Genomic DNA, 13,957 nt, shown 5'->3' with positions numbered 1-13,957 from the left:
GATACAAGCCAGGATGCTGCTGGCCTTCTTGGCCCCCTGGGCATGCTGCTGGCTCATGTTCAGCCGGCTGTCAACCAGCACCCCCAGGGCCCTTTTCTGCCAGGCAGCTTTCCAGCCACTCAGCGTTGTTGTGACCCAAGTGCAAGACCCGGCACTTAGCCTCATATGATTGGCCTCAGCCCATCAGTCCAGCCTGTCCAGATCCCTCTGCAGAGCCTTCCTATGCTCCAGCAGATCAGCACTCCCCCCCAGCTTGGTGTCACTTGCAGACTTATTGAGGGTGCACTCAAGCCCCTCATCCAGATCGTTGATAAAGATACTAAACAGAACTGTCCCCAATATTGACCTGTGGGGAACACCACTGTGACCAGCCACCAACTGGATTCACCACCATTCCTTGGGCTCACCCATCCAGCCAGAATTTTACCCAGTGAAGGGTACACCCATCCAAGCCATGGGCAGCCAGTTTCTCCAGGAGGATGCTGTGGGAGATGGTGTCAAGGGCTTTACTAAGGTCCAGGTAGACACCATCCACAGCCTTTCCTTCATCCACTAAGTGGGTTATCTTGTCACAGAGGGAGATCAGGTTTGTCAAGCAGGACCTGCCTTTCATAACCCCATAGTGACTGGGCCTGATCGTCTGGTTGCCCTGTGTGTGCCACGTGATGGCACTCAGGATGACCTGCTCCATAACCTTCCCCAACACAAGATCAGGCTGACAGGCCTGCAGTTCCTGGGTTCCTCCTTCCTGCTCTTCTTGTAGATGGGTGTCACATTTGCTAACCTCCAGTCACCTGGGACCTCCCCAGCTAGCCAGGACTGCTGATAAATGATGGAAGGTGGCTCAGTGAGCACTTCTGCCAGCTGCCTCAGCACTGTTGGATGGTGTAGCCAGTTACTGACCATTTCCCATTGGATTATGGGGGCTTCATTCTGCTCCCTGTCTTTCAGCTCAGGGGGCTGGGTACCTGGAAGGCAACTGGTCTTAGTATTAAAGACTGAAGCAAAGAGGCATTAAGTACCTCAGCCTTTTCCTTATCCTTTGTCACTACGTTTCCCCCCCCATCCAATAATAGATTGAGATTCTCCTTAGCCTGCCTTTTGTTGCTAATGCATTTGTAGAAATGTTTTTAATTATCTTTTATAGCAGTAGCCAGATTAAATTCTAGCTGGGCTTTGGCCCTGCATAACCTCATGACATCCTTGTAGTCCTCCTGAGTTGCCTGTCCCTTCTTCCAAAGGTCATAAACTCTTTTTTTCCCCCTGAGTTTCAGCCAAAGCTCTCCTTTTTAGCCATTCTGGTCTTTTCCCCTGCTGACCCCTCTTTCAGAACATGGGGATGGCCTGCTCCTGCAACTTTAAGATTTTCTTGTTGAAGAATGTCCAGCCTTCTTGGAATCCTTTGTCCTTCAGGAGTGTCCCCCAAGGTACTCTGTCAATGAGGCTCCTAAACAGGCCAAAGTCTACCCTCTAGGAATCTAAGGTAGCAATTCTGCTGATCCCATTCCTTACTTCTCTTAAAATCAAAAATTCTATCATTTCATTATTGCTATGCCCAAGATGGCCTCCAACCACTGTATCACCCACAACTCCTTCTCTGTTTGCAAACAGGTCCAGCGGGGTGCCTTCCCTAGTTGGCTCCTTCACCATGACAGGAAGGTATCTTCCACACACTCCAGGAACCAGTTGGATTGTTTCCTCTCCACTGTATTTCCAACAGGTATCTAGTAAATTGAAATCCCCCACAAGAGCAAGGGCAGGTGATCATGAGACTTCTCCCAGATGCTCAGTTACCCATAAACACTCAACCCTATCATCACCATCATTAAGCTCTAGATAATCAAAGCACTCCCTAACATACAGGGCTATATCACCACCTTTTGTTCTTTGCCTATCCCTTCTGAAGAGTTTATGGCCATCCATTGCAGCACTCCAGATGTGCAAGTCATCCCACCATGTTTCCACAATGGCAACTATTGTCATAGTTTTTCTGCTGTGCAATGGCTTCCAGCTCCTCTTGTCTGTTGCCTGTGCTGCAGGAATTGGTTTTGATGCCTTTCAGTTGGGCTATTGATCCCACCACCTTTTTGGTGGGACAAGTCCTAAATCCTACATGACCATTCTCAAGGTCCTTCTGTGATTTCTAACACATCAATAAACCTTGTGTCTTTGCTGCCACATGGATGTCCATCCCCTACCTCCACTGAGACAGCAGACTGAAGGACTCACTAGCGCACTGTCCCTCAAACATTGATATGCCACCTTCAGGCTTATCTCTAGCGAGCCTGGTTTGATTCCTTTCCCCCTTCTAATCTAGTATAAAGCTCTTTCAGTGAGCCCTACTAACTACTGTGCAAAGATCCTTTTCCCCCTTTGAGACAGGTGCACCCCATCTGTTGCCAGTGGGCCTGGTGTTGTGTAAACTAACCCATGAACAAAAAAACCAAAATGCTGCCAGTGGCACCAGGCTCAGAGCCAGGTATTGATCTGCCGGCTCTTCCTGCTTCTTCCGTCATCGTTCCCTGCAGCTATAAGGATAGGGAAGACCACTGCTTGTGTTCCTGATCCCTTAACCCGTTGTCCCAAGGCCCTCAAGTCTGTCTTGATTGCTCTCAGACTTCTTGTGGCAACTTCATCACTGCCTACCTGAAAAATCAATAATGGATAATAATCTGAGGGCTGTACCAAGGCAGGAAACTTTCTTTTCAGATCCTTAACCCAGGCCTCAGTGAGGCAACAGACTTCCTTAAGAAGTGGGTCTGGTCTGCATATTGGGCCTTCTGTTCCCTTCAGAAGGGAGTCTCCTCTGACAGTGGCCTATCTTTTTTTCTTTAAGGAAGCAGTTTTGATGTAGGGCATTGACCGACAACCTCAATGACACCTCCAAGCTGGATGAACCATCATCCTCATTATGGTTCAGTTGCACTTGCAGAGCCTCATACTTGTTACGTAAGGGCATCTGGGATGATGTGGTAGTCACGGAGGAGATGCACCAGGCAGGAACTTGTCACCGTTGTCCCCTATCCCTTGAGTCACTGTGTTTGGCCATGTAGGGAGAGAATAGGGAATCTTCTGTATCATGTGTCCTGTCTGCCTGTTGGGCCTGTTCCAGGGAAGGTGGGGTGCAATTCCAGTCATCTCTCTCTCTCACATTCCCTGGTACTCCTCAGTTTACTCACCTCCTCCAGAGCTCTGCCACTGAGTGGAGGAGCTCCTCCACCTGGGCACACCTCCCACGAGTGTGCTCACTGCTCCCATCCCCTGCTGCCATAACAGCAGGGCACAGCCAGCAGCCTGGCACCTGGGTGGCAGCATGTTCCCACTGGAGCTCTGTCTGGGCACCTGCGTCCGTCATGGTGGGCACAGAGCTTAGAGAAGCCATGGGTTTCTGCTGGGTGGATACCATTGCTCCCTGGACAAGCTGGCAGGACTTCAGCAACCCTCCTGCACGCCCTTCCGCACAAACTGCTGTGCAAACTGCCATGCCATGCCCTGTTTGCCCACCCTGTGGGCTGTGCTGCTGGTCATTAGCACTCCCCAAGGGCTTCTTTTATACATGTGAGAGGGCTGTGGCACAAGCTGGGGGCTCTCGGCAGCGCTCTCGGCTCCCCTGAGGTTCCCTCAGTCCATGAAACACCCCTGTGCAACCGAGGCTGGAGCACTGGGCTGCTGGCACCTGAGCCACTTGCTTCCGTGACTGACCAAGTGCAGTGAACCGAAAGAAAACCTTTTTCTTCCTCTTTCTAAAATATTAGATTGATTACTTTCTGGAAACACATACCTAGCATAAATTGAATTATCTGGTTTCAGCTTAGATTAGGTACTTGATTTGTAATTAAAGTCCAAATGGTAAAACAAATTGAGAATGACAAATGCAGTTCATTGAATCAGTAGATCAGTATTTTCCTGTATTACAGCTGTTCTGTCTCCAATACAGTTGCATTAGATTTACTAATTATATGCAAAATATCATTAAGTTGTGGTTCTTCCTTACAATTTTGATACTTCATCAGGGATCCTTCTTGGTTAGGATGATTGAAAAGGTTTGGTGGAATAATTTGTATCATTACAGGTACTGATCGTTTTTACTGCTACCCAATCTATCAGGCTGTGTTCATTTCATGTGTATTTGAGAAGAGAAAACCTATTTATTTTCTGTGAGGAAATCTTGTATAAATTTGATGCTTTCTTTTTACAGAGATGTGATATAGGGTTCTTTTTTAACTTTACAAAATGAGATGTCTTTTGTAGAGAAGTTGGACCTCTGTGCAAAAGCAGGAAAAAATTCTGACTTTGAAATATTACTAGTTTTGGTTATCCTTCTAAATGCATATTAACTCATGGTCTTAGTCATAACTACAGCAGTACTAAACCAAGACAAAATGTATGAGACCTGAATGCTATGTTGTCTTCTTTCAGGGAAACAGAATGCGAATTTGTGGTGTATCTTTCAAACTTGAATTATTTATATATTGAACATTACTCTGGCAAATCCTGATTAAATTTAATTGAATTCTCTTAATCTCTTCAACAGTTTGCCCTGCAGGTTTTGTAATCCTCCTGACCCCAAAAAAATCTATGAAACCTGGGACTTTCATATTCCAGTCTGAGTAAATATTATTTAGATCACAAAATATCTCTAGCTATATTGATATATAGTTCTTTATTAATAAAAATAAAAAATACCTCTTTATAGCTAGGAAAAGAAGGCATTATTTTTGTGCAGAACCTACTTAATCTGTTAATTATACTTTTCTGTTCTGGTTGTCATGATAGTACCTGATATCCTGACACATGTTAAGCAGTTAGTTTTCTCCATATTCCTCTAGTGAGAGGAGTGATCTGAGGGTCCTGGAAGTGGGGAGATCTCCAAGAGGAGATGTAGTGTTTATGGCTATTTTAGAGAGCAGGTAGGTGTCTCAGGAATGCAGTTTTGTTGTGGATGACAGAGCTGGTGTTTAAGCGATCAGTGTCTCTTTGCTGAGGAAAACCAGGGAAGATGGGAGTCCGCAGTGCTTGAAACACCTCTGGGAAATTGACTTGTATTTGCACTGGTTACTCTCCAGAGAACAGGGAAAACTTAGTGGGCTACTAACAGCCTTTGATTATTCCCACTGATGCTATCAATTCCAGGTGATTGACAAGATCCAGCTAATAAAGGGTTTCTGCTATCGCTGATTTCTGTTGGCACACTTGTCTCCCATGCTATTACTGTGGGCTCGCAGTCGACAAAGTCTTTTATTTGATAAAGCCAAAGAGAGCTTTTTCTACGGTGAGTGGGATTCTCTGGGAAATAAATCTATTGCTGAGCACCATTAATTCTCACCTGCCATCATCAGTTAACCTACAAATAGCTTGTGTCAATACTAATGTTGTAATTCTTGTTTTCAACTTTGGTAGCTGAACTTCTGCTTGGGGGTATAATGTAAAGGCTGCCAGAGGTGTGTAATCACTGGGAGGGTTGTTAGCTCAGAAACTATTATCCTGTGGTCAGCCAAGGATCATCTATTTATCTAAGCATGAATGAGTGTTAAATTGGGCTAGAAAAATCAGCAATGTAATTGATGTATGTTATTTCTTAGCATAGTGTTATTTATTTCACAATTTAAATTATGTACAACTGCCCAGAGATTGTAGTTGATGGGAATACAATAATCACATCCATAAATAAACATTAATCACATCTATAAATAGACATTTTTCTTCAATGCATATAATGTGTAGCTTTTCCTATAAATGAATTATTTTTTTGTTAAAACATGATGGTACTACCTATTGCACCAATTCTGAAATGACCATTTAATATCAGTCACAATTATTTTTTTTTGCCATGTTATGGATTGTCTTTAATAAGTTTCATATTTTACTTTTGATTGTCAATTCTCATTCTCAAATGCTTCCCACAAATGGCATTAGTGAGGGTGCTATGGATAAGTACATCTCACCTGAGCTGACCAGTCCAAAATTATTAACTTACTCCGAGACAGTTGTCCAAGATCTGTATTTAGGCTGTGGAAATGGCACCAACAAAGAATGGTTTTGACCAAATCCCTAAACGATAAGGACAGATTACTCCCCATCCCGCCTCCAGATGTGCCTCTCTCTCTACAGCTCTAGAAGGACCACTGGCAAAGAGCTGAGACTAAGTGGCTGATTTTTTAAAAAATGCATCCCACTGGAAGTCTTTTGAACTGAAACTTATTTAATAACAGACTTCTGCAGAGCAGCTGAAAGGAGAACATTTGGTTAAGCCCAGAATTTATTTCTGGTTGTGTGTGGCTTTCCAGTGTGAGTTGCAATATATAATTTTATCATCCATGTATTATTGAATGAATAAAGAAATAAACAGCACAAGTAACCATTTGAAAGTGGTCCTGCTTAGTCAGAGAAATTTGTTCTTCATTCCCTTTGGTTGTTCTCAAAACAAAAGTTTAAAAAAGCAATCAGACCTGCAGCATCTATATTTTACAGACTGGTTGTTCGATAGATTAGAAATTTTATTCAGAATTTTTTTCAACAGTCATTCATATTTCTCAAAATCTTTTTTAGTTCATGTGAAGTATTAGAAGGCTTGTACTGTAGTATCTGATGTACATTTTTGAACACTGGTTTATGACATTAAATGCCAACATCTATAAAGTATTCTTCAAATGTCTTCTTTCTCCTCCATGTGGTTTAAGCAACAGGCCTTCTCTTCCAATGAGCAATCTCCCCAGTTTCTTCTGCTTTTGAGAACTGTGAAGTGTTTGGTAGGCATTTTATTTGTATACTTTCCCCTTGGCCTGAAAGTCTCTAAAATATTTACCTGTTCTACATTCTTTCTCCTTTCGGTCCTCCTGCCTTTTCAGGAGTTTAGGAGTATGGGATAAGTGCTGCTCATCACCCCAGCCCTTGCTGTTTGCAGGAGAGCCTCCTTAAACTCCTTGTGTCTAGCAGCAAATGCTTTCTTCTACTTGCTTCTCCCTTTATCCCAGCAGGGATGATTCTTCCCCTAGAAAAGGATTGTCTGCGTTATGAAATTCATCCTGTAGCCAGGCCTAACAGCAAGAAAGCTGCCTTGCCTGAATTATAGGGACAGGAGAAATGGGTTTCCAGATCAGAGCATTTGCTGCCATCGCTTCAGCCTGTTACATAATTCAGGATTGCCTTTTTATGCAAGAAAGCAGATTTTAAATGGAAACCTATGTGTCCTGTTTAGCAAGAGAAACTCTAGCTATAATACAGAAACAGCTGGACTTCAGGGGTGAAAAAAAGACTCCCAGGTATTTTTAAAATATTATTCATAAAATACAACTTACTCTACAGAAGTGAAAGTCCAGCAGTTTTCAGAAGTTCAATGAAATGTTTCTTAACCCAGAATATTGATAGGCCTAGTAACCTACTGGCTGTAATCATTCCTCTTTTAATTATTAAAATGAAATAATTTTACCTTTTACATTACCTATATGTAATCTCAGAATGAAAAAATGTCATATACATTTTTCATAATTGTGTGACTGTGAATTTGCAGACCAATTTCTTTTCCAGTAGGAAATATTACTACCAAATACATGATGTATGATTTGTTCTGAAAATGGCGTAACTTGACAGAATGTATTATTCAAATTATAGTTGAAGTGGGCTGTAAGTGGTTCATAGGCCTTGGGATGGATTTGCAGGGTGCTGGGAAGGAGGATGTGGTGGTCTGTGAAGTTCAGTCTGCTTCCACCTAGCAGATTCATTTTTTTCTGGACTTTCATACTAGAAAAACATAGTCTGCATGTGCTCTTGCATATGCAAGTATTATCAGCAACGAGTTTGCTTGTTTACAGAGAAAACAAATAAAGCATAACCCTTTAGTATGTATGGAAGTTAGATTGCAACTAAAAGCCTGATTTTTGCCACAGCAGCCCCCTGCACGGGAGTTCATAATGATAAACATAGCACACAGTCCACTATACTTTCCCTTTATTGGAACTTCCACGTGCAATTTAATGTCAATTTAAAGGCCATGTGTCTGTGGAGACTGATTGTTGTTGTTGGGTGGTATAGGTTTTTTTCGTTCTACTTTGCAAGTATTGTACCATTGTCATGGAGAAATTTACCTCTGTCCCGGAAAATACGTTCCATAAAGTTAGGATTTCACTGTTAGTATTTTTAAACTGGGATTTTTTATATCGGTGATTTTTCTGTTCCCATTATAGAGCAAAACCTATGTGATAACATACTAAATCTGTCATGTATCGTTACTCAATAGAAGAACTTACAATTTGGTCCTAAAACCAGGACACCTCAGCAGTTTGTGTCCACACCTTATAGCCACTATAATACTTAACCAACCATCCCAAAATAATCATTTGTGCATAGGTAAAGGCATACTACTTTTTCATTTTTAACTTGGTATTTTATTTTGTTTGTTATCTATTTTCTAAGAGCAGCTCAAGCACAGATTATTTTTTTTAAACTCCTAACTGGCAGAAAGGCAAGGAAAAAAGATTCACAGATATTATATAAATGTGTAACTTCAATGTATACAGGTATATTATGTATAGTGTCCTACTTAGGCTGCAGTGCCTAATCCTTTCTAATCCATTCTCTCCTTCCTACTTTCCATATTATCGCAGTTTAGATAACAAATGTCACACTTCTGCAATGTGCAACCAGGCAACATGCCTGCTACTATATTTAGCCCTTTTACAAGTCCTAGAGTTAAATGCATACTTATGGAATGTGTTCATAAAAAAAACCCAAAACAAATAAAAAACACACACACACAAAAAAAAACCCAAACCAAAACCCAAGTGAAAATAAATACTGGATAACTACAGTGAATAAACTGAATGAGTAAAATTCACACAGAGTCTTTGCATATTGACTTTCTGTCAGATAGAGATTGAATATATGACCGTTATTGTTTGGCCATTTCATTTCCAGTGAAGATAAGAATCTACTTTTAACTGTTTCATGCAATTAATGATACTCTTTTATGGTCTTTAAAGAATTAATTGGACAGCTTGATAACATTAAGGCATGTAACAACTGTAAACGTAAATTCTAAGTAAATTGATATTGTTGTTTTTCCTTTCTTCAAAAGACACAAATACTTTAAATGTTATTTTATAATAACTATCTTAATTTTGGGGACATGTTTTGTAGCCTTTGTATGAAGAATACATTCTTGATTGAATGCATACGGTCTTGATACATTGCAAGTTTCTGAGAAAATCCTTCAATTAAAGTACCAGCTGTAATTCCTTGAGTTCTATCACTGTTCACTGACTTCTATTTTGCTTCTTAAATCAGTTTTTCTACACTGGTTCTACCTAAAGGGACTGTTAAAATTCAAAGTCACTGAATCATGCAGAGCAAGAATGTTTGTGCATGCGTCATGCAAGTTGATAAGCAAGAAAGTTTATATGAGCAAAGATTGTCTTGTTTTATACAGATGTAATCAGAGAGCTTTTTTAAAGCACAGCTACTTTGTTTCCACTTCACAGTAGAACTTATGTTGTGATTAATCAAATATGAAAGTATTAGATAATAACTTCTAAGATGGGTAATTATTAATTCATAATGTTACTCTGCAATCCAAATTACTCTGCATAGGAAAACATAATCTGGAACACACAACCAGTGAAAATAGAGTTGAGGGATTGATACCACACTACCATAGACTGAGATCTAAGAAAGCTCTGGAGAGGTAGGAAAGCTAAAAAAGGAGAAAAGAAAACCTGCCTCATTAACAATTTGTTTTACAAACGTTTGTCATCAGTAGGCACTCAAATTCCAATTTGTGATAAATTCCTTGTTTAACAAGTTTGATATGTGGATAGTACTAGCATATAGACAGAGCAAATTGGAGTCAGTAGGTATGTAAGGATTAAATAACATTAATTTAAATGTTCATGTTCATACAACTTTGGTGGCAATTATTCAATAGAGTTCTTATTCCTTAATAACTCATCTTTGCAAACAGAAAACAGATTGGGAGAGCCCATTTGCTTAAGATCAGAGTTTATAGGATACCAATATCTGGAATAATGAGAAAATCCCCCCAGATCTTCATGTAAAAGGAGAATGGCAGGATCACAGCAAATGTAATGTGGTCTGAACATTGATTGACACAGGCCCTTGTCAGGAGCGTTTGTTAAAATAGTCGGTCTCCGTGGTTTAATACTTCCATTGCCACTGAATGAAGCCAATTTGTTCTTAAGTAGCAATCCCTCTTCCTTAGGCATTAAAAAGCCCTGTGCTGACATTCTGCTAAGGCATGAATGCCATTCCATATAAGTACTTTTTTTTTTTTTTTTCTGTACTTGGATGGCTTAAAATCAAAGTAAGTGAAGGCCATGAAATTTAGTGTCTTTGATATTTATCGAGAGGAAAATAAATGTGTCAGAAAGAAGGAACTAAATGTGTCAGAAACCCTGGGCATTTTAGAAATCTTAATGTTTTCACATTGTTTCTTCAAAAGGATCCTTGTGACAGTAGGATGCATGAATCCCACAGTACAAATATTCAGTTTGTTTCTGACTGAGAGCTATCAGTTTCTTCACTGAATGAATTATCAAGCATTGGAACAGGCTGCCCAGGGAAGTGGTTGAGTCACCATCCCTGGAAGTATTTAAAAGACGTGTAGATGTGGCACTTAGGGGCATGGTTTAGTGGTGGACTTTGCAATGTTAAGTGATCTTAAAGGTATTTTCAACCTAAATGATTCTATGATTCTATAATTTTGGAAACTGTGTTCCAAAAAGTAACTCCTCTCATATCGGTGGGAATGTATATTAACAGTGTAGGGGGATCAATGCCTCAGAGCAGAACCTTTCTTCTGTCTTTATTAACATATCATTTTCTTTATCTGTATAATGCAAACAGGTGTTACATGTTTAAGCCCCTTAATATATATGGGGCCAAAATATATCAGTTACTAATACAAAATTTTTAAAAGGCAAACAAAACTCTTGTGTTTCATCCATCAGGATCATAGTAGTCTCCTTCCAGTGCATGGCAATTTTGTCTCATTTCTCATTCAGACTCTGGTTTTGACCAGTTCTTCCTGGTCATCTTATTTGCTGCTGCCATAACTACAGTTAAGCGTGTCTAACTTTTCTGTGCCTTTTATGCATGCTTCAATAAATGTTCATTTACACAGATTTAAGGAGTTTCTTGTATTAACTTACACTATGTTTAATACTGAAGTTTACAAGAGGAGCTGCTGTTAGATGATGTATCTATGTAATGTTTGGTTAGCTATGTTTCATCCAAGCACCTTATCCTTCACATCCCTCTTCAAAAGTTACCTCTATCATAAAATAGATATATAACTTCTATCACATAACACTTAGATTTTTGCTAGGTTATCACTGATAGTCAGCACAGCATTGTCAGTGTATGCACTAAATCTTGTATTAAGAGATGATCTTATTTTTTTCCTTATTACATTGTCATATGCTCTCATTAAATCTGTAGGTTTTGAGGACATGTGCTCTCTTTTCCTTCTGTGCTTTATCATACTTGGATCCAGAAGTGACTGAACTTACTTGTTAGTAATGCCAATATTTGCCCAGGTTGTGTTTTCACCTTTCCTGGAGCACCTTGTTCAGTTGCTTAAGGCTAATAGTTTTGACAGTATGGGGAAGGACTGGGGCGGTGCTCTAAGAATCCTGCATGATTGCATAACTACAAAATATTTTTTTTACTTCTGTCCCTTTTAGTGCTAGTATACTGTCACCATTTCCTTCAGTTTAAGCGTTCACTAATTTCGGGTGCAATCTCACTCCTGTTCAAATAGCACAGATCCTTTGACTACTCATTTGATTTAAGTCTTAGGAGTGGGGCTTTGAGTAGGGAGTTGAGACAGTGTAGGTCCAGTGAACATGTGGAAAGGCAGGGAGTCAGATGAATTTGATTCCCCTGAGGGCTCCGTTGGCAGCAACTGCTACAAATGTGGAAAAAAAGGTTCTATATGCAAACAGTTACTTACTCCCCTTCTCTGGAGTATCGCTTGAGATGCAGAATTTTGGAAAAGTGCTAGAGGGACCAATTCAGTGGTCATTCTCACTTATACAAACGATTTTTTGAGACACCTTTAATTGTTCTGGGTCAAGATTGGAGGCTGTGGAAACCTCAAAGGAAAATTTTTGGCTGAATCCCTCAAACGCACTCTGTTTTTTGTAAGGCTGGCTGGCTTACGGAAGGGCAGTGAAAACTGTTCAGTATCTGTCCATTGGAACCTAAGTTAGATGTTCCTTGTGATATTATTTATGAAAAAAAGGCCACCTGGTCTTTACAGGTTTAATCTCATCTCCCTTCACACTGCCTTTTCTTTAGTGTAATAGGATTTAAATTATGTATTGCACACACACACAAAAATATATTAACATCAGACAGTATAGTTACCATTGCCCTCCTTGTCCATGCAGTTGTTCTGTTGACTTGGCACTAATGACATAAATTTAAACTGCAATGAGAAATACTTTGAGAAATACTCATGAAGACCTTTGAAATTTTATGAGTGTTTTTGTGCTTGCTCTTGAGATGCTTAGCCAATACAGAGGTCAGAAATGGTAGCAAAAAAGAAAAGGTTTAATTAAAAAAAAAAAAAAAAGTTGGTTTAAGTGGTTTGGTTTCAAAACACAGAACTGAAAACCACTTTGAGATAATTTTCAGTTGGTTTGGAATGAAAGACAAAAAAGTTTGAAATAAAATACAAATTCTGTGAAAATTTAAAAATACTCTGATGGCTAATTTTTTACTGCTGTTGCTCCTGCTTTTTACCTACATATCTTCTTTCTACCCCTAAATAATAAAAAATACAAAGACAGTAAAATAGCAAGGGGCAAAAGAAATATTACTAAATATGAGGTGAGAGCCTCACAGCTGGTAGTCGTAAGTTATGGTATGAGGAGCCCTACTGGAGCCAGGCTGGGTGCAGGGGATGTATCCTACCTCCATGTCATCCTTCCTATCTGAAATTCTGTACCGTGTTAGCAAACCTACACAGGTCCTGTTTTGTGGTGACTGATCTCTGTCTGCCTCCATCCACACCTGCGGGTATGTCTTTTGTCCTGGCGTGTCTGACCCACCTGAAAACTAGTATTGCGTGGGGCTGAAGTTCAACTCTTGTGGAGACAGAGCGCCTTAGCTAGTAAAATGCTTTAAATTTTCGTACTGTGCTGAAGAATCTTTTCCCACAGGTTTATAAAACATTAATTTGTATTTTTCATTTCACTTTTTTTTCTTTATTTTAAATCAATAAGTAATCTAGGACTAGCACTTGTTTTACTAGCTGTTAGCTGCTCTGCTCTTGTTGGTCTGAATGAGCTCTGGGAAAGTCAGCTTGCCTTTCCTCAGCAAGTAACATGGAAGTGAAACATTTGGAGGATGACTGAGGGAAATACCACATAAAGGCTCTCCTAAGTTCTCTTACAGAGCACTGAGGTTGTGCCCTGATGAAAAGGAGGATTGTGCTCCCCACCTGCAGTGCGGGAGTGCACAAGACAGAGAGAAAGCCTGCTCAGATCCAAAGTCTCCTCCTGAGGCCCAAAGCTTTCTGGAAAGCATGTGTGCTGTCCCAGCATCAAAAATACCTATTTGTGTCTGTGACACAGTGCCATTACTTCTCCTGAAAGCATATGAAGTGTGACCAGAGAACACGTATTTTGATAGTATCTTGTTTCTGCTGCTTGTGAAGGAGTTTAGGGATGTTTTTGGCTTTCTCCATTCATGACAGCTCTTGCTGTTGAACATTGGAGCCATCCGATACAGGGTCACACGCTGTGGTGTAAACATTTCCTGAGGCATTTTGTTTTGGGCCAGGGTACATTTCTACTAATCAGTAGTGCAGGTGGTGTGACAGAGGTTCTGTCCGTAGCTGTAAGTTTTAATAAAGAACTCATCTCTTTTTATTTCCCTTGGTTCTCATTATGAAACTGAACTGGGTTTCTTTCCATCAAGCTCTATGAACATGAAGCTG

General features: G+C 40.3%; 1 protein-coding gene across 2 annotated transcripts in view; it reads left to right on the top strand.

Annotated features, from left to right (window-relative positions):
• DLGAP1 (DLG associated protein 1) overlaps nt 1–13,957 on the top strand; it is a 432,610-nt gene that overhangs the window by 176,908 nt on the left and 241,745 nt on the right. The gene's annotated exons all lie outside the window — the stretch shown is intronic.

This window comes from Falco rusticolus, chromosome 3, assembly GCF_015220075.1.
Source record: "Falco rusticolus isolate bFalRus1 chromosome 3, bFalRus1.pri, whole genome shotgun sequence".
In the NCBI taxonomy this organism is placed as follows: domain Eukaryota; kingdom Metazoa; phylum Chordata; class Aves; order Falconiformes; family Falconidae; genus Falco; species Falco rusticolus.
The sequence above is the reverse complement of the archived record's forward strand: the minus strand, read 5'-3'. Positions and strand labels throughout refer to the sequence as shown.